The sequence below is a fragment of the Schistocerca cancellata genome, chromosome 11, assembly GCF_023864275.1.
Source record: "Schistocerca cancellata isolate TAMUIC-IGC-003103 chromosome 11, iqSchCanc2.1, whole genome shotgun sequence".
NCBI lineage: Eukaryota > Metazoa > Arthropoda > Insecta > Orthoptera > Acrididae > Schistocerca > Schistocerca cancellata.
In genome coordinates this window covers 23,448,542-23,470,222 of record NC_064636.1, presented here as the reverse complement: position 1 = coordinate 23,470,222, position 21,681 = coordinate 23,448,542, and the positions used below count along the sequence as shown (strand labels likewise).

Sequence of the window (21,681 nt, the reverse complement as noted above, 5' to 3'; positions counted from 1 at the left end):
GACCATACATGTTAAATGAAAAGGAAGGCCAGCGTTGGGCGTAATATTGATGTTTCATTGATGGCAAAATCGATTTCCGATCACATAGTGATCATCTTCAGTGCTGTGGTGTACAAATTAAACTCAGACGCTGGTATCGAGTCATCAGTAACCAAAACTGAGAAGCGATCACATAACTGTGATATAATTGTGATCGCTTCTCAGTTTTGGTTACTGATGACTCGATACCAGTGTCTGAGTTTAATTTGTGCACCACATCACTGAAGATGATCGCTATGTGATCGAAAATCGATTATGCTATCAGTAAAACATCAATATTACGCCCAATGCTGACCTTCTTTTGAACCTCCTCATTAGTTACGTGATTTACCCATATAATCTTCAGCATTCTTCTCTAGCACCACATTTCGAAAGCTTCTATTCTCTTCTTGTCTAAACTATTTATCGTCCATGTTTCCCATCCATACACGGCTACTCTCTATCCAAATACTTCCAGAAAAGACCTCCCGACAGTTGAATCTGTACTCGCTGTTAACAAATTTCTCTTCTCCAGAAACGCTTTCCTTGCCATTGCCAGTTTACATTTTATATCCCCTCTACTGCGTCCACCATCAGTTATTTTGCTCCCCAAATAGCAAAATTCATCTAGTAATTTAAGTGTCTCATTTCCTAATTTAATTCCCTCAGCATCACCCGACTTAATTTGACTACATTCAATTATCATCGTTTTGCTTTTGTTCACGTACATCTTATATCCTCCTTTCAAGAGAACGTCCATTCCGTTCAACTGTTCTTTCGAGTCATTTACTGCCTCTGACAGAATTACAATATCGTCGGCAAACCTCAAAGTTTTTATTTCTTCTCCTTGCTCTTTAATTCCTACTCCATATTTTTCTTTTGTTTCCTTTACTGCTTGCTCAATATACAGATTGAATAGCATCGGGGATAGGCTACAACCCTGTCTCACTCCCTTCCCAACCACTGCTTCCCTTTCATGCCCCTCGACTCTCATAACTACCTTCTGGTTTCTGCACAAATTGTAAATAGCCTTTCACTCCCTGTATTTGACCCGTGCCACCTTCAGAATTTGAAAGAGAGTATTCCAGTCAACATTGTCAAAAGCTTTCACCAAGTCTACAAATGCCAGAAACGTAGGTTTGCCTTTCCGTAATCTACCTTCTAAGGTAAGTCGTAGGGTCAGTATTGCCTCACGTGTTCCAACATTGTATTATACCGGTTTATATTGCTGTAACTGCGACCATTACTGTAATGAAGTATGCGTGTCATCGTTGATTTGCATTCCACGTCATAATACGATAGTTGAGTAGCGGCTGCCTGGCGTAAAATTTGCATCCTCGTAAGCTAGCACTGTCGTAAAAATAAGGGTGTACGTTCGGTACCGATTAATCGAGTCATACGTTTATAGATTACATAATGGTAAGACAGAGATTTAGGAACCAGGTTTTAAATTGTAAGACATTTCCAGGGGCAGATGTGGACTCTGACCACAATCTATTGGTTATGACCTGTAGATTAAAACTGAAGAAACTGCAAAAAGGTGGGAATTTAAGGAGATGGGACCTGGATAAACTGAAAGAACCAGAGGTTGTGCAGAGTTTCAGGGAGAGCATAAGAGAACAATTGACAGGAATTGGGGGAAAGAAATACAGTAGAAGAAGAATGGGTAGCTTTGAGGGATGAAGTAGTGAAGGCAGCAGAGAATCAAGTAGGTAAAAAGACGAGGGCTAGTAGAAATCCTTGGGTAACAGAAGAGATATTGAATTTAATTGATGAAAGGAGAAAATATAAAAATGCAATAAATGAAGCAGGCATGAAGGAATATAAACGTCTCAAAAATGAGATCGACAGGAAGTGCAAAATGGCTAAGCAGGGATGGCTAGAGGACAAATGTAAGGATGTAGAGTCTTATCTCACTAGGGGTAAGATAGATACTGCCTACAGGAAAATTAAAGAGACCTTTGGAGATAAGAGAACCACTTGTATGAACATCAAGAGCCCAGATGGAAACCCAGTTCTAAGCAAAGAAGGGAAAGCAGAAAGGTGGAAGGAGTATATAGAGGGTCTATACAAGGGCGACGTACTTGAGGACAATATTATGGAAATGGAAGAAGATGTAGATGAAGATGAAATGGGAGATACGATACTGCGTGCAGAGTTTGACAGAGCACTGAAAGACCTGAGCCCAAACAAGGCCCCCGGAGTAGACAACATTCCATTGGAACTACTGACGGCCTTGGGAGAGCCAGTCCTGACAAAACTCTACCATCTGGTGAGCAAAATGTATGAAACAGGCGAAATACCCTCAGACTTCAAGAAGAATATAATAATTCCAATCCCAAAGAAAGCAGGTGTTGACAGATGTGAAAATTACCGAACAATCAGTTTAATAAGCCACAGCTGCAAAATAGAAACACGAATTCTTCAGAGACGAATGGAAAAACTAGTAGAAGCCGACCTCGGGGAAGATCAGTTTGGATTCCGTAGAAATACTGGAACACGTGAGGCAATACTGACCTTACGACTTATCTTAGAAGAAAGATTAATGAAAGGCAAACCTACGTTTCTAGCATTTGTAGACTTAGAGAAAGCTTTTGACAATGTTGACTGGAATACTCTTTTTCAAATTCTAAAGGTGGCAGGGGTAAAATACAGGGAGCGAAAGGTTATTTACAATTTGTACAGAAACCAGATTGCAGTTATAAGAGTCGAGGGACATGAAAGGGAAGCAGTGGTTGGGAAGGGTGTGAGACAGGGTTGTACTCTCTCCTCGGTGTTATTCAATCTGTATATTGAGCAAGCAGTGAAGGAAACAAAAGAAAAATTCGGAGTAGGTACTAAAATCCATGGAGAAGAAATAATAACTTTGAGGTTCGCCGATGACATTGTAATTCTGTCAGAGACAGCAAAGGACTTGGAAGAGCAGTTGAACGGAATGGACAGTGTCTTGAAAGGAGGATATAAGATGAACATCAACAAAAGCAAAACGAGGATAATGGAATGTAGTCGAATGAAGTCGGGTGATGCTGAGGGAATTAGATTAGGAAATGAGACACTCAAAGTAGTAAAGGAGTTTTGCTATTTAGGGAGTAAAATAACCGATGATGGTCGAAGTAGAGAGGATATAAAATGTAGACTGGCAATGGCAAGGAAAGCGTTTCTGAAGAAGAGAAATTTGTTAACATCGAGCATAGATTTAAATGTCAGGAAGTCGTTTCTGAAAGTATTTGTATGGAGTGTAGCCATGTATGGAAGTGAAACATGGACGATAAATAGTTTGGACAAGAAGAGACTAGAAGCTTTCGAAATGTGGTGCTACAGAAGAATGCTGAAGATTAGATGCGTAGATCACATAACTAATGAGGAAGTATTGAATAGGATCGGGGATAAGAGGAGTTTGTGGCACAACTTGACCAGAAGAAGGGATCGGTTGGTAGGACATGTTCTGAGGCATCGAGGGATCAGCAATTTGGTACTGGAGGGCAGCGTGGAGGGTAAAAATCGTAGAGGGAGACCAAGAGATGAGTACACTAAACAGATTCAGAAGTATGTAGGCTGTAGTAGATACTGGGAGATGAAGAAGCTTGCACAGGATAGAGTAGCATGGAGAGCTGCATCAAACCAGTCTCAGGACTGAAGACCACAACAACACGTTTCTGGGCATAGAGAGTGTTAGTGACCCTCCTCGGGTTGTGGCGTGAACTTCACTCTGGACGGATACGGCCTGGCCGCTCCACACACGCTCCAATTACCCGGCTGTCAGACGCAATTCCTCGCGGAGCACTGGCTACGCGTTCGCACAGTTCGTGCAGACTCGGCAGACACAGTCTGAAAAATAGCAGCCCTAGCGCTCGTCTGTCTTCCTACACCACCCGACCACATTTATGTTTCGGTTCAATAACACGCCCTGCCTTCACATATAGTGTGACCCACATGGGGGAAAAAAAAATCAAAGCAGTTTTAATCGACAAACAGCAACACAATACAGAGCAGACTCGGAAGAATTACCACCAACACTGGCAAATACAGTCGGTCCGGCATCTACCAGCTTACTTGCAACTGCTGTCAATCTGTATATGTGGGCCAAACACGCACGACCTTCAGAACCAGATATATAATGAACACCTCAGAGCACTGAAAAGCAACAGCACACACTCAGCATTTGCAGACCACCTGGTAGCACACAACCACCACCCAACAAACATTGAAAAACTGACCTTCACATCCTAAAAACTAGGAGCAGCCTATACCTAAAATTAACTATAGAAGAAAACTACCACATCCAAAAATCAATAGCCCAAGGAAAGAAAGTACTCAATGAATACACATCACTGTGCAACAAAACTCTCTTCGTCACAATAGAAGAACTATACAAGTAAAAAACACACACACACACCCACACACACACACACACACAAATCCTCTCTCTTTTAATAATAAATGAAAAGCACCAGTTTGCTTTTGTTCCACAATATTATTTTTATTGCTAACCGGTTTTCGGCTTACAAGGCCATCTTCAGGCATTTACTGAGTATTATCACCAAAGAAGTTAAATGTTAGCAGACAACATTGGAAGAGAAGTAACACATCTAGAGTGAAGTAGAAACATACAGTGAGTAACATCTTTGCAATGAAATAGTAAAAACTGAACAGTACATAAATAACAATGGAGTTGACAGGAAAACCTTTAGCACAAAATAAGAATAGCATGCCTACATAACAGTTTCTATTGATAAACAAAACTATTGAAATAAGATAAAATTAGTACTAGGCAAGGCTGCATCAAGAGGTATGAAACATGGAGAGTAATACACAACCAATTAAAAAAGAAGAGACAGTTGTCAATGTAAATACAGAATACACGAGGAACTTAAGCCTTATCAATACAATAAACATAAATTAATAAATGCAGGAAAATTGAGGTGTTTGAGGGAACCTACAGTTTGAGAGTGTGGTGGTACTGGATTTTAACATTAACATTATAATCAAAGCAGTGGCTGTATACATTAAATAAATGAGCAAAGTAAAATATGAACAGTATTTGATGAGACAACTACAAGGGGAGTTAAACATGGACAGTAATACAAGTACAAGTTAAAAGCAAACCCTTAACTATTGAAACTACAGCATATGTGGAATACAAAGACAACTGCAACAAATAAAACAACTTAATGACTACAGTCTCTCTCTCTCTCTCTCTCTCTCTCTCTCTCACACACACACACACACACACACACACACACACACACACTCTCTGCCCCAGTACTCATCACACACACGCAAACCCACATAAACCACACACCACTAACACCAAATACAATTCAAACTCGCGCGCCTCACCCAGCAGAACACGCTACGAAACAAATGAACGCCACACAGCCACAACAACGCGTAATGGCAGCGAAAACTCCGCCTATGTTTTGAGTAATCGAAAAACTGCATTGCCACACGCGAACACAGGCAAAGAAGTAAGCCCATTTACTTCGCCAACAAAACAGTGAAAACGTACCACAACTTCAAAACTGTTAAGTTACAGAAAGAAAACGTGATACAGTCTTATTTCCGCTCGTAAATACGTAACTAATAGAAAATAAATAACATTTTGCTGTTTGCAGATGACATGTTGTATATTGTGTAGCATAACAGCTACCAAAACAAGAGGACAATAACGTAATGTAAGGTATGTTACTTTTCGCCAATTAAGTTATAAATGCAACTTTTACATGATGTTGTAAACGACGCAAATGTTAATGTGTTAACAACAAATTTACAGTTAAAAATAAAAATAGAACCCGCTGATGATAGCACAAAAGTGCTGAAACATGTATGGGTGAAACAAAAGAAAAAAGGTGTCTTGCATAAGGCGGAACTTCTCATCCCATTTTCTTAGCAACCACGGAGACAACAGGAAGAACTGCACCACAAGATGTGTAACATCAGTTCCTCCTCTGTGGTACTGACAAGGGGGACATTGAGTCAGTAATAAAACACTCTGCCTTCACAGATAGTGACCTTCATGCGAAAAAAAATCAAAGCAGTTTTAATCGAGAAGCAGCATCAGTTTCTCCCCTGTGATACAGACAAGCTGGAGATTGAGTCAATAATTAAGTCACTGAAAACTAAGAACTTCCGTGGATATGGTGGAGTGCCTAGCGGAATATTAAAGTACTGTGCAGCGCATGTAAGCCCTGTATTTAGCCACATTTGTAATTTTTCCTTTAGGAATGGTCAGTTTTTTAAACGTTTAAAGTACTCAGTAGTAAAGCCGCTTTATAAAAAGGGAGAAGGGGATGATATAGATAATTTTAGACCTGTTTCTATGCCATCAGTGTTTGCAAAAGTTATTGAAAAGGCTGTGTATGTAACGATAATTGATCATTTTATACCACATAATTTGCTATCAAATGTTCAGTTCGGCCTTAGAAGTCGGTTAACAACTGAAAATGCCATATTCCCTTTTCTCTGTGATGTACTGGATGGGTTAAACGAAAGCTTTCGAACTCTAGGCATATTCTTTTTCACTTAACTATCGCGTTTGATTGTGTTGAACACAAAATATTGCTCCAGAAGCTGGATCATTACGGAATAGAGGTGTAACAACAACAACACTGTACTATTGTACATATAAGTAAATTTTTTTCCCGTCTGATTTTTCGATAAATTAGTGTAATTGACGTTCTGATTTCATTTCTTTTTTGTTTCATGCCATTATGTTAAGGAAGCTGTAAACAATTTTCAATGTGAATATTAATGTTTATGTCAAATTTCAAGCAATATTGTAACAGAATTGAAGTGTAACAAATGTTGTGACTGTTGTAAGATGTTTAAAATTGTAACTGTGCGCCTGGTCCATACGTAGGCAATGTATTAGGATATGTATAATGTAAAACCTCGGGTGAATACCCTGTCTGTAGGGGAGCGGTAAAAGGTGGATGGCAGGCGAGCGCGGGAAAATGCGCACGGGCACTGCACGGCACAACGGGCTCAGCAGCAGTAGTCGGAGTTGGGCATCGGTCTGAGCAACACGTTCTGGATCGAGGAGGCTCTCCTGGAAGACGTGGTTTCATTGAGCCTCGGATACGCCGTCCCAGCGCCCATACAGCATGGCAAAATTACATAGGCACTAAATGGAAAAGTATTGCGACGCTAAGAAGAAGTAAAGTGGCGATACATCAAGAGCCATGGCTGTGGTTGTATGTGTGCTCTGTGCCTCGCCATCTCGCCGCCTACCAACCGCCGCATCGATACGAACAGGTTGAAACTTTCAGTACTGTATTCGTGTGGACCAGTGTTACTTTTGTCCCATACTGTTCAATAACAACTTAACTTTTACCAGAACTGTACTATCATTTAGTTATCCTCTCAACTAACCTAGACAGGGTCCTTTCCAAATGTTCTGCAATCCGAGTGTCCCGAAATGAAAAATTAAAGTTTGTGTTAATAATAATTACCTGCAGACCTAGCTATGTTAGAATGATGTTTAAAGAACTGTTTTGTTAACGAACAAATAGATGAATAACGAAGGTCTGACAAAGTTGGAAGTTAATTTTGATATTGAATTAGTAATGAAGTTTAATTACTTCGAGACAGATATAATGGTATTTAAATGAGCACGAAATAAGATGAAAAGAGTAGTAACTCATATATTGGAAATCTTGAGCGCATAATGATTTCAGTAATCAAATTTTTTAATACTGTGATCGTAACAGTTTCAGGGTCCCCCCCCCTTTTTTTATTCATTTGAATTCTGAAGTGTTCTAAACTGATTTGACCAGCAAAGTTAAAGTCACTATAAAAACCCAAAATTTATCAGTGTTTTACCTTTATCAAAGTTGACATTGTGTGTGTGTTCCGAAAGTGCTATTTCTAGGGTAACCCATGCCCGATTTTAATCAGATCAGTAGACAGTACGAAGTTTTGTAGTAAACATTATAGTGTAGTGTTATGTATTTATGGTTTATCCATATCAGTACAGAAAGTGAAATTATCAGTTCAGTAGATTTTCTGGTTCCAAAATTTACCATATTATGCAGTGTTACTACGTGTTGTTTGGCATGAACGTACATCAACTTGTACAGGGAAGAAACTCAATTAATGCCTAATTAGGCTGGCGACGGTATTATAAACAAATTGATAGCTTCTTCTGTGCTGTTTCTTGTCCGTCCTGGCGTGTAGTTGCATTTCGGGCTTGCTTGACGTATCATTGTTAGTACAGAGTGGGTGTAAATCTGATTTGCCTCCATTCAGGTACACGTGGTCAGTATCTATACGAAAATCCTTTCTCATAAGGTGTAGCCCGTAAACTTACCATAGTACAGGCTTTAAAGAGTATCGTGTGCCCTACGCGAACGTTACAGAGGGAGTAGCTCACAATTGGTTCACCTCCTACTTTAGCAACAGACAGCAAAAGGTCATTATTCACAGTGTTGAGAATGGCTGTGATGTGGGGTCTCAGTGGGGTACAGTCAAGTGTGGGGTGCCCCAGGGATCAGTGTTGGGGCCGCTCCTGTTCCTTGTTTATGTAAATGATATGCCCTCTAGTATTACGGGTAACTCTAAAACATTTCTGTTTGCTGATGACACTAGCTTGGTAGTAAAGAAGGTTCCGTGCAACACTGGCTCTGTTTGAAAGAGTGCAGTTCATGACATAAGTTAATGGCTTGAAGAAAATAAACTAACGCTAAATCACAGTAAGACTCAGTAAATTTTCAATAATCTCTGATAAACTACACGACTGCTGTCTATTTGTATTGGCACTACAAACACATTTCCTCGACGGAATATGGCATTTAGACCTCGCTGAGGCGTTATGGGTTAATTTTACAATCACAGAACAGTTTCCAGAATGAGATTTTCACTCTGCAGCGGAGTGTGCGCTGATATGAAACTTCCTGGCACATTAAAACTGTGTGCTCGACCGAGACTCGAACTCGGGACCTTTGCCTTTCGCGGGCAAGTGCTCTACCAACTGAGCTACCGAAGCACGACTCACGTCCGGTACTCACAGCTTTACTTCGGCCAGTACCTCGTCTCCTACCTTCCAAACTTTACAGAAGCTCTCCTGCGAACCTAGCAGAACTAGCACTCCTGAAAGAAAGGATACTGCGGAGACATGGCTTAGCCACAGCCTGGGGGATGTTTCCAGAATGAGATTTTCACTCTGCAGCGGAGTGTGCGCTGATATCAAACTTCCTGGCAGATTAAAACTGTGTGCCCGACCGAGACTCGAACTCGGGACCTTTGCCTTTCGCGGGCAAGTGCTCTACCATCTGAGCTACCGAAGCACGACTCACGCCCCGTCCTCACAGCTTTACTTCTGTCAGTACCTCGTCTCCTACCTTCTGCAAGGTTCGCAGGAGAGCTTCTGTAAAGTTTGGAAGGTAGGAGACGAGGTACTGGCAGAAGTAAAGCTGTGAGGACGGGGCGTGAGTCGAGCTTGGGTAGCTCAGTTGGTAGAGCACTTTGCCGCGAAAGGCAAAGGTCCCGAGTTCGAGTCTCGGTCGGGCACACAGTTTTAATCTTCCAGGAAGTTTCACAGAACAGTTTCTTAATCAAAAAATGGAGATATGCTGACCGTTTACACATTTGGTTACCTGTTTCTCCGTTTTCCTGTCGTGTCAGATTTGTTTGTAAACGCGAGCTTTCAACTTCTGCAGCGGCTTATCACGAGCACTTAAATGGCCATTTGGTTGGGAGTGTGGCGCTTTTGTACGTAATGGCCAAATTGTGCCACAGAAACGTCGCGTAGTCACGGGACCTTCATATGCGACCTGCTGGGTCTCTATTACCACAGAAGCTGCCGAGATCAGAACTTGGAACACCTTCAACCGGGACGAAGGCTTCAATGACGCACGGAAACGGATAGTCGTCGCTGAAAAAGTAAGATATTAGATTGGCGCATAAGTTCGAATCGTTTTTCAATAACTTTAATAAACACAAGAAATACATATAACTGAGACTTTAGTCATCGGTAATACAAAAAGCACTCCGTCTTCAGGCCACAAATGGCCCATCGGGGCCGTCCGACCGCCGTGTCATCCTCAGCTGAGGATGTGGATAAGAGGGGCGTGGGGTCAGCACACCGCTCTCCCAGTCGTTATGATGGTTTTCTTTGACCGAAGCCGCTACTACTCCGTTGAGTAACTCCTCAATTGGCATCACGGGGCTGAGTGCACCCCGAAAATTGGCAACAGCGCATGGCGGCCCGGATGGTCACCCATCCAAGTGCCGACCACGCCCGACAGCGCTTAACTTCAGTGATCCGACGGGAACCGGTGTATCCACTGTGGCAATATCGTTGCCCCGGTAATACAAAAGGCGTTCTAAAAGTTTTGCACAGTCGTCTCCATTTCTGCTATTTTTTGCAGGAGGAGAATTAAATTTTTTGGGAAATACTTGGAATGTTTAGCTATAACTTGGTATATAAAAGTATTTTCTTTTATTTACAGGTGAGCCATAATGGACCGTGAAGTAGATGTCAGATTGTGTCAACAGTCGGTGATGGAGTTCAAGACCGGCATCCCTGTTTACGGGAACGACACAGTGGATCGCAGCAGCATCGAGCGGTGGTTTCAGAGGTTTAAGGAGGGTAGGATGTCAAAGGGGCCGACTTGGAGCAGGAGAGGTACCACAGGACATTTTAATTTACACTGTCTATACTTTTAGAAATAAATTCGTAAAACTTTGTCAGAATGACCAGGGCGGATTCAGGATTCACACTCATAGCAGTGGAAGTTCGAAAACATAACGAAGTAATTTTTTTTGCATGTGAAATTTCATCATTTTTTTCACTTACTAATGGCTGCATTTGTTGCTATAGGTACACTTTTCTTCACAAGTTAGATTCGTCGATGAATTTTGCACAGCATACAAACCGTACTCAAAGGTGTACGAAACTCTAGAATTTTACAAATCTATTAAAACCTGTGGTAAAAATTGACGTAATTAACTAGAAAATTTGCGTTTATTCTAAACATGAAGTTTAAAATATTACAACTCATTCGTTTTTTCATAAATTAAGTAAATTCTAGAGTTCCATACACCTGTGAGTGTGGTATGTATGCTGTGCAAAATTCGTCGAAGAATCTCTCTAACGTATGAAGAAAAGTGTACCTATAGCAACAAATGCAGCTATTAGTAAGTGAAAGAATGATGAAATTTCACACGTAAAGAAAAACTTATTTTGTTATGTTTTCGATCTTCCACTGCAATGAGTGTGAATCCTGAATTCTTCCTGGTGATGCTGACAAAGGTTTATGAATTTGTTTGTAAACGTATAGACAGTGGAAATTAAAACGTCCTGTGGTGACTCTCCTGCTCCAAGTCGGCCCGTTTGAGGTCCTATCCCCCTTAAAGAAGGTGCGGTAGCCCATCGACGGCAGTGAATGGCGTGAATAAGGAGACCATTGATCAAATCATCAAAAATGACAGATGTGTGACGACACGACAGCTTGCTGAAATGACTCGTTCGTCATTGGGTAGTGTGGTGTCACAGGTACAGTCATTAGGATACAGAAAAATCTGTGTACGTTGAGTGCCTAGTTTATTGACAAGAGAAATGAAAACGACGAGCAAGAATGTGTGCGAGGATGTCACGAAGAGTGGAAAAAGTGTTTTGACGGCGTCATTACCCAGGATGAAACACGGTTGTTTTCGTCCAAACCTGAAAGGAAAATCCAATCCGTGAAGTGGCGTTATCCAGCTTCCCCTCGGAAGAAGAAACCGAGACTTTCGCGAACAGCAGGCCGAAAGGTAGGGCCTCCTTCTTCTGGGGTCAGTGTGATGTCATTTTCATTGACTTTTTGGAACCTGGCTCCACAATTAACCAGGACTGTTACTGTTTGTCACTGGACAATCTGCGCCGTGCCATCAAGACCCACAGACCACAACTTCGGGGTCAGTTCATCAGACTACACCATGAAAATGGCAAACCCCATACAGCCCTTATGATGCAGGAGAAAATCAGGAAAATCGATTGGAAAATTGTTCCTAATCCTCCCAACAGTCCGGACTTGGCTCTGTCTGATTTTTACCTCTTTGGTCGTCTGAAGGCCCACCTGAACGATGAAACATTTCATAGTGACAAAGACCTCATTTCCTGTGTCAAGCGATGGTGTAAAAGACACTCTGCGGAATTTTACAAAAGTGCATTTCCATGACGGAAAGAACGTTGGGCCAGATACGTCACAGCTGATGGAGGCTACATTGAGTAGGCTCAATGTATGTCTAAATGTTCCCAGTATGTTCACAAAAAAATTTCATTCTCCTCCTGCAAAAAAAAATGATAAAATTAGAGACGAGTATGCAAAACTTCTTGAACGTCCTTTGTAAATTCTCGTACACTATTTACAAAAGTCTGCCAATGCTGGGGTTAAATTCTCGGTTCCGCGACTGTAGAAATCACGGGGTTTTCAAAATATGGCTCTGAGCACTATGGGACTTAACTTCTTAGGTCATCAGTCCCCTAGAACTTAGAACTACTTAAACCTAACCAACCTAAGGACATCACACACATCCATGCCCGAGGCAGGGTTCGAACCTGCGACCGTAGTGGTGGCGCGGTTCCAGACTGTAGCTCCTAGAACCGCACGGCCACTCCGGCCCGCCGTCCAGAAAAGAAGTTTCTTGAAGATTGTTCGATAGAGCACGGAAAAGGTGAAAATCTGAGGGTCCAAGATCGGGTGAATAAGGCGGGCGCGGAATGACTTCCTAATCGAACTCCTGTACAGTGTTTTTTGTCAAAAAAATGGTTCAAATGGCTCTGAGCACTATGGGACTCAACTACTGAGGTCATAAGTCCCCTAGAACTTAGAACTACTTAAACCTAACCAACCTAAGGACATTTCACACAGCAATGCCCGAGGCAGGATTCGAACCTGCGACCATAGCGGTCGCGCGGTTCCAGACTTTAGCGCCTAGAACCGCTCGGCCACTCCGGCCGGCTGTTTTTTTGTCAGTCTAGCAGAATGCGGGCGGGCGTTACTGTGGAGTAGCATAACTTCACTCCGTCTTCCTGATCGTTGTTCTTGGACTGCTTCTGCAAGACGCTCCAGTTGCCGACTGACGAGGAATGGGCAGAGATGCACACATGGTCAGCTGGTGGTTTTTGTGATTTTGGCTCAGAGCATGCGGTACCCATACACCCGATTTTCGGAACTTCCGCACTGCATTCAAATGTCGCAGGATGCTGGAATGATCACAGTTTATCGCATTTGCCAGTTCTCGAGTACAGTGGCGTGGATTATTGTGGATTAACGCATTTAAGCGACCTGTGGTGTCACGGCCAGACACCACACTTGCTAGGTGGTAGCCTTTAAATCGGCCGCGGTCCGTTAGTATACGTCGGACCCGCGTGTCGCCACTGTCAGTGATTGCAGACCGAGCGCCGCCACACGGCAGGTCTAGAGAGACTTCCTAGCACTCGCCCCAGTTGCACAGCCGACTTTGCTAGCGATGGTTCACTGACAAAATACGCTCTCATTTGCCGAGACGATAGTTAGCATAGCCTTCAGCTACGTCATTTCCTACGACCTAGCAAGGCGCCATTACCAGTTACTGTTGATACTGTGAATCATGTACCGCCAAGAGCGACGTTCACCATTAATGGATTAAAGTTAAGTATTCAACCAGCTACGTCCGTTTTTTCTAAATTCTAATTTCCTTGTCCTGTTCCAGACCTCACGCCAGCCTGCGTGAGCTAAAACGCGTGCCTTTCGGCTTCCTCTAATAATAAGGTGTTGGATCTCCTGCCAACCACAACACGATCATCATCAATTTTGATTTTATCCATACTGGTTGTGAATGTCAATGTTAAAAAATATATCGGCTCAATCACTTGTTTATAGCGTAAAACATTAAGACTGACGCGTTTCCGAAATCAAGCTTCCATCATCAGAATAATAAAAAGTAAAAGAATCTGTTAAAACTCGCTAAAATGGAACATGTACCAGGGACAATAAAATTGATAATAAAATTAAAACATCGTGGCTACTCCCCTTGTTGCAGCCGCGTCTTCCATTCTGATGATGGAAGCTTGACTTCCGAAACGCGTAAATCTTAGTGTTTTACGCTATAAACAAGTGGTTCAGCCGATATTTTTTTAAATATTGATCATCATAAAACCCTGAAGGTCTTTCTGAACGTGAATAGACACTGATGTCAAAACGGTCCTCCTTAAAACGAGAAAGCCATTATGTTGCCGTGTTTCCCCCCCCCCCCTCCCCCCACCCATGAACCATGGACCTTGCCGTTGGTGGGGAGGCTTGCGTGCCTCAGCGATACAGATGGCCGTATCGTAGGTGAAACCACAACGGAGGGGTATCTGTTGAGAGGCCAGACAAACGTGTGGTTCCTGAAGAGGGGCAGCAGCCTTTTCAGTAGTTGCAAGGGCAACAGTCTGGATGATTGACTGATCTGGCCTTGTAACAATAACCGAAACGGCCTTGCTGTGCTGGTACTGCGAACGGCTGAAAGCAAGGGGAAACTACGGCCGTAATTTTTCCCGAAGGCATGCAGCTTTACTGTATGATTAAATGATGATGGCGTCATCTTGGGTAAAATATTCCGGAGGTAAAATAGTCCCCCATTCGGATCTCCGGGCGGGGACTACTCAGGAGGACGTCGTTATCAGGAGAAAGAAAACTGGCGTTCTACGGATCGGAGCGTGGAATGTCAGATCCCTTAATCGGGCGGGTAGGTTAGAAAATTTAAAAAGGGAAATGGATAGGTTGAAGTTAGATATAGTGGGAATTAGCGAAGTTCGGTGGCAGGAGGAACAAGACATCTGGTCGGGTGACTACAGGGTTATAAACACAAACTCAAATACGGGTAATGCAGGAGTAGGTTTAATAATGAATAGGAAAATAGGAATGCGGGTAAGCTACTACAAACAGCATAGTGAACGCATTATTGTGGCCAAGATAGATACGAAGCCCACACCTACTACAGTAGTACAAGTTTATATGCCAACTAGCTCTGCAGATGACGAAGAAATTGAAGAAATGTATGATGAAATAAAAGAAATTATTCAGATAGTGAAGGGAGATGAAAATTTAATAGTCATGGGTGACTGGAATTCGAGTGTAGGAAAAGGAAGAGAAGGAAACGTAGTAGGTGAATATGGATTGGGGCTAAGAAATGAAAGAGGAAGCCGCCTGGTAGAATTTTGCACAGAGCACAACTTAATCATAGCTAACACTTGGTTTAAGAATCATGATAGAAGGTTGTATACATGAAAGAACCCTGGAGATACTAAAAGGTATCAGATTGATTATATAATGGTAAGACAGAGATTTAGGAACCAGGTTTTAAATTGTAAGACATTTCCAGGGGCAGATGTGGACCTGTAGATTAAAACTGAAGAAACTGCAAAAATGGTGGGAATTTAAGGAGATGGGACCTGGATAAACTGAAAGAACCAGAGGTTGTACAGAGTTTCAGGGAGAGCATAAGGGAACAATTGACAGGAATGGGGGAAAGAAATACAGTAGAAGAAGAATGGGTAGCTTTGAGGGATGAAGTAGTGAAGGCAGCAGAGGATCAAGTAGGTAAAAAGACGAGGGCTAGTAGAAATCCTTGGGTAACAGAAGAAATATTGAATTTAATTGATGAAAGGAGAAAATATAAAAATGCAGTAAATGAAGCAGGCAAAAAAGAATACAAACGTCTCAAAAATGAGATCGACAGGAAGTGCAAAATGGCTAAGCAGGGATGGCTAGAGGACAAATGTAAGGATGTGGAGGCTTATCTCACTAGGGGTAAGATAGATACTGCCTACAGGAAAATTAAAGAGACCTTTGGAGAAATGAGAACCACTTGTATGAACATCAAGAGCTCAGATGGAAACCCAGTTCTAAGCAAAGAAGGGAAAGCAGAAAGGTGGAAGGAGTATATACAGGGTCTATACAAGGGCGATGTACTTGAGGACAATATTATGGAAATGGAAGAAGATGTAGATGAAGATGAAATGGGAGATACGATACTGCGTGAAGAGTTTGACAGAGCACTGAAAGACCTGAGCCCAAACAAGGCCCCCGGAGTAGACAACATTCCATTGGAACTACTGACGGCCTTGGGAGAGCCAGTCCTGACAAAACTCTACCATCTGGTGAGCAAAATGTATGAAACAGGCGAAATATCCTCAGACTTAAAAAAGAATATAATAATTCCAATCCCAAAGAAAGCAGGTGTTGACAGATGTGAAAATTACCGAACAATCAGTTTAATAAACCACAGCTGCAAAATACTAACACGAATTCTTTACAGACGAATGGAAAAACTAGTAGAAGCCGACCTCGGGGAAGATCAGTTTGGATTCCGTAGAAACACTGGAACACGTGAGGCAATACTGACCCTATGACTTATCTTAGAAGAAAGATTAAGGAAAGGCAAACCTACGTTTCTAGCATTTGTAGACTTAGAGAAAGCTTTTGACAATGTTGAGTGGAATACTCTCTTTCAAATTGTAAAGGTGGCAGGGGTAAAATACAGGGAGCGAAAGGCTATTCACAATTTGTACAGAAACCAGATGGCAGTTATGAGAGTCGAGGGACATGAAAGGGAAGCAGTAGTTGGGAAGGGAGTAAAACAGTGTTGTAGCCTCTCCCCGATGTTATTCAATCTGTATATTGAGCAAGCAGTAAAGGAAACAAAAGAAAAATTCGGAGTAGGTATTAAAATCCATGGAGAAGAAATAAAAACTTTGAGGTTCGCCGATGACATTGTAATTCTGTCAGAGACAGCAAAGGACTTGGGAGAGCAGTTGAACGTAATGGATGGTGTCTTGAAGGGAGGATATAAGATGAACATCAACAAAAGCAAAACGAGGATAATGGAATGTAGTCAAATTAAGTCGGGTGATGCTGAGGGAATTAGATGAGAAAATGAGCCAATTAAAGTAGTAAAGGAGTTTTGCTATTTGGGGAGCAAAATAACTGATGATGGTCGAAGTAGAGAGGATATAAAATGTAGACTGGCAATGGCAAGGAAAGCGTTTCTGAAGAAGAGAAATTTGTTAACATCGAGTATAGATTTAAGTGTCAGGAAGTCATTTCTGAAAGTATTTGTATGGAGTGTAGCCATGTATGGAAGTGAAACATGGACAGTAAATAGTTTGGACAAGAAGAAAATAGAAGCTTTCGAAATGTGGTGCTACAGAAGAATGCTGAAGATTAGATGGGTAGATCACATAACTAATGAGGAAGTATTGAATAGGATTGGGGAGAAGAGAAGTTTGTGGCACAACTTGACCAGAAGAAGGGATCGGCTGGTAGGACATGTTCTGAGGCATCAAGGGTTCACCAGTTTAGTATTGGAGGGCAGCGAGGAGTGTAAAAATCGTAGGGGGAGACCAAGAGATGAATACACTAAGCAGATTTATAAGGATGTAGGTTGCAGTAGGTACTGGGAGATGAAGAAGCTTGGACAGGATAGAGTAGCATGGAGAGCTGCATCAAATCAGTCTCGGGACTGAAGACCACATCAACAACAACGTTCTGTCCAATGGCCGTATCCCCAAACACGGCGCAAGTGTTGCTGCATGCCTCTGCTTTTATCACCCCTCTGTTGAACTGAGACAGGAGAATATGTCGAAAATATTCCGATTTCTCAATCCGCGCTCCATTTTCTAGCGTCGACAGCTCCACTCTATCTCCAAATGACAACTCAAATAGCAACAGTGAACTACAAATAACAAAAATGACAATTTATAAATAAACCCGTAGCAACCGGGATACAAACATGCAAAACAAAAACGCTACGAAATTATGCAGCAACCTAATGAAATGAAAATGATCATGTGGCATTTAATGGCCGGGATATACCCTTCGGGGTTCGGCCGCTGTATTACAGCTGTATTTAGTTGACGCCACTTCGGTGACTTGTGTGTCAGTGATGATGAAAATGATGATGAAGGACACAGAACACCCAGTTTCCTGCCCGGAATCGAACCTGCGCCCCCTTGCGTGGTAGGCGATAACGCTACCACTGCGCTATTTTTAATTTTTTTTTAACTCTCATTTTGTTCCTTTTCGTTCGTTGCATCTGCTCGGGGTGGACGTCGTAATTTAGGTTCAACTGCCAATTTTCGCACCACACAGATATTTTGTCTAAATCGTTTTGCAATTTGTTTTTATGGTCTGATGACTTAACTAGACGATAAACGACAGTATCATCTCCTAACAACTTATGATGGCTGAGGCGTACGGCCACGTTGCCACACGCACAACAGCAATGTTTTCTTGCGTCCCAAGAGAACGCGGTCGTCCTGTCTTCTTAACGTTTGAAACGAAACTCGTGGTCTGAAACTTCCGGATCAACTTCCGAACTGACGATTGGTTGGAGCAGCATTTCGTCCGAGTGTCACACGCAATTCACGAACGGTTGCCGTCGGACTTTCATTTTTTTTTGTAATAACTTTTTATTACTTGGATACGTTGCTCAGTTGTCATGTGATCCATGACGAAAATAAACATCCAACAACAATGCTCACCACAACATCAAACAACAATGCTCGCCACGCAAAAGCTGTCAGGCTGCTATTGGGAAGGACCGCAGATAACGAACATGAAAAAACCACGGCTGTAAACCGTCATATGACAAAATGGCGCAGAATTCAAATTCGACCTTACTTCACGGACACCCGTGAATACATAAAGAATCAGTTTCTCATCTGCTTCCCGCGTAGATCCAAATTTTGTAAAATGGCCGACGATGTGCAAATGGACACCCAGATCGTTTCATACATTAATCTACTTTTTTTTTAAATTTTTATACGAAGTGTTACTATTACAATTTCAAGTTATAATCTACTAACAGGAAATTACAGGCCTATACAGCGGTGTAAGTTAGTATAGCAAGTATGTCACATTGCAGTTATTAAAATTGGTGAGCCCTTGTTTGCGAGTAATCGACAAAAAAAGAATTTCGGAATTTCTTGTGATCCTCTGGGGCCTTAACAAAACAACATCACGTTCTTGAATATCCACCCTGCTGTCGTGATCAATTCACGTCGGTGTTATGCAAATGGTTACAGGTTCAGTCCCGTCTTGTGGTTCAAATCAAATGGCTCTGAGCGCTATGGGACAACATCTGTGGTCATCAGTCCCCTAGAACTTAGAACTGCTTGAACCTGACTAACCTAAGGACATCACAACCATCCATGCCCGACGCAGGTTTGGAACGCGGTCACGCGGTTCCAGACTGAAGCGCCTAGAACCGCTCGGCCACACCAGCCGGCCCCGTCTTGTGCAATCTATGTTTATTTACACGCTTTTCGAAATAATTCTAATTATTGCTATTTAATTAATTGATATAAATATTGTTTTGCTTTTTCTAATCGTTCGCCTAATTATTTTAATAGTCGAACTAACTTTTTTATTTCCTCCCAATTTTTTTATTTCATTTTGTTCTTTTCTATTTGAGATATTTCTCCGTGTGTTTCTTCATTGTATTTATTCACCTAACGGAGAAAATTACAGTCTCAAAACTATCAAGCTAACTATAAAAATAAAAGACGAAACAGTCTATTTGTAGTAGCCGTACAACAAAAGTTTATTTTTCGTTAAATATGTACATTTTTGTGGATGTTAATCATCATACACACCTTTAAACGAGTGGTTTCTATCCGGCCTGCGTAAGAAATTCTTTAGAGGGAGCGAGAGAGAGAGAGAGAGAGAGAGAGAGAGAGAGAGATAGAGAGGGGGGGGGGTAAGGGCCCCTTACATGTTCATTAACTGTTTTATATTGTGGCCATCGGCAGCTGTCCAAAGGCATGATGTTAGGCGAAATGCTGTTTATTGAAGCACAACCTGTTTCGTCGCAAAAAAAAAGCCGCATCATCAGCTGTAGCCTAAACCGTAAGAAGCAAAGTACAAAAAGTGGTTCAAATGGCTCTGAGCACTATGGGACTTAATATCTGAGGTCATCAGTCCCCTAGACTTAGAACTACTTAAGCCTAACTATCCTAAGGACATCACACACATCCATGCCCGAGGCAGGATTCGAACCTGCGACCGTATCAGTAGCGCAGTTCGGGGCAGAAGCGCCTAGAAGCGCTCGGTCACAGCGGCCAGCTAGTGAAGTACAGCCTCGCCACATTTTTTGGGTATTAAAATTAATAAAGGAATGTCTAAGATATACTCACAACGTTAAAAGGTCATAGGCATAGCCATCGCTCCTAATCAGATTTTACTATAAACTGAATATTGTCCATATTATGGCGAGCGAAAGGGTAGCGAAAACGTGCCCCATTCGTTTAGTACAAAATGCCGATACGTGAAACTTGCGGTTACAAAGTCATGTTTTAAATTTTGCCTGCATCCAAAAAAGAAAAAGGAAAAATATGTTATAGTGAGACGACGCTAGAAGCTCTTAAAGGAGCTGGATTTTATTTTGAATATATCAGGGAAAATATAAATCTATAATTATCAAAAAACAAAATGCATAGTTCACGTTCAATAACCAATTGGAATTAAAGCACTTAAGCATTCTGGCTAATTTTGCATGTTTACATGTTTACACGATTAGATATTAGTAAGTAATGAAAATTCTGTACTATTTTCGCTTGTAAAGGCACCCACGCTCCGAGTGATGAGTATATGACGTCACACTGTTCACACGGAAAGCTTCGGTAAGATGGTTCAGCGAATAGCCCGTCAAAAACTGAACACACATCAAGCATATAAACACGGAGAAGGTGTACTGTAAAAAAATATATATATATATAGTGAACGGTCGAAGGATAAGAAGTGCAATATTGAGCAACCTAATACAACAATGGCGTCGTGGGTAAGCGGTCACGATGTGGAACACCCACGCCGGCGAATCGCCTTCAAATCTCTCTCGTGCCACTTCTATTTTTTTTTTTTCCCCACAGCTTTATGAACTGTCCGTTCTGTAACTGAAACGTTTGTGCTCTGTCTGTAGTCTTTAGGCAGTTGTCATACTGTACACTCGTTATACAATACGAGTCATGTGGTAGGGATACATTTACCTCGCAAGTAAGTGCGATGAAATGAAATGACCGTATGGCATTGTTGGCCGGGAGGCCCCATGCGGGGAAGTTCGGCGACTTGCGAGTCAATGATGATGAAATGATGATGAACACGTAACACCCAGTCATCACGAGGCAGAGAAAATCGCTGACCCCGGTGGGAATCGAACCCGGGACCCCAAGTCCGTCGGAATGCACTGTGGACACGAATGGATGCGGACGATCAGACGGGGTGCTTACGTATGTTTCACCTGTCAGAGTCGTATCTAGACGTCTTAGGGGTCCCATATCACTCCAACTGCACACGCCCCCACACCATTACAGAGCCTTTACCAGCTTGAACAGTCCCCTGATGACAGGCAGAGTCCATGGATTCGTGAGTCTCTATACCCGTCCACTTCGATCCACTCAATACAACGAGAAACGAGACTCGTCCCACCAGCAATATGTTTCTAGTCACCAACAGTCCTATGTCGGTGTTGACGGGCCTAGGAGAGGCGTAAAGCTTTGTGTCGTGCAGTCATCAAGGCTACATGAGTGGGACTTCGGCTTCGAAAGCCCGTATCGATGATGTCTCGTTGAATGGTTCGCACTCGCGACACTTGTTGATGGCCCAGCATTGAAACATTCAGCAATTTGCGGACGGGGTTGCACTTCTTTCGCGTTCAACAATT

At 42.2% G+C, this 21,681-nt stretch overlaps 1 protein-coding gene and 1 pseudogene across 1 annotated transcript in view; both read right to left on the bottom strand.

Annotated features, from left to right (window-relative positions):
* Positions 1-21,681, bottom strand: part of LOC126108673 (sodium/potassium/calcium exchanger 3) — a 690,465-nt gene that overhangs the window by 433,454 nt on the left and 235,330 nt on the right. The gene's annotated exons all lie outside the window — the stretch shown is intronic.
* On the bottom strand, positions 10,203-10,320 carry LOC126109038 (5S ribosomal RNA; annotated as a pseudogene).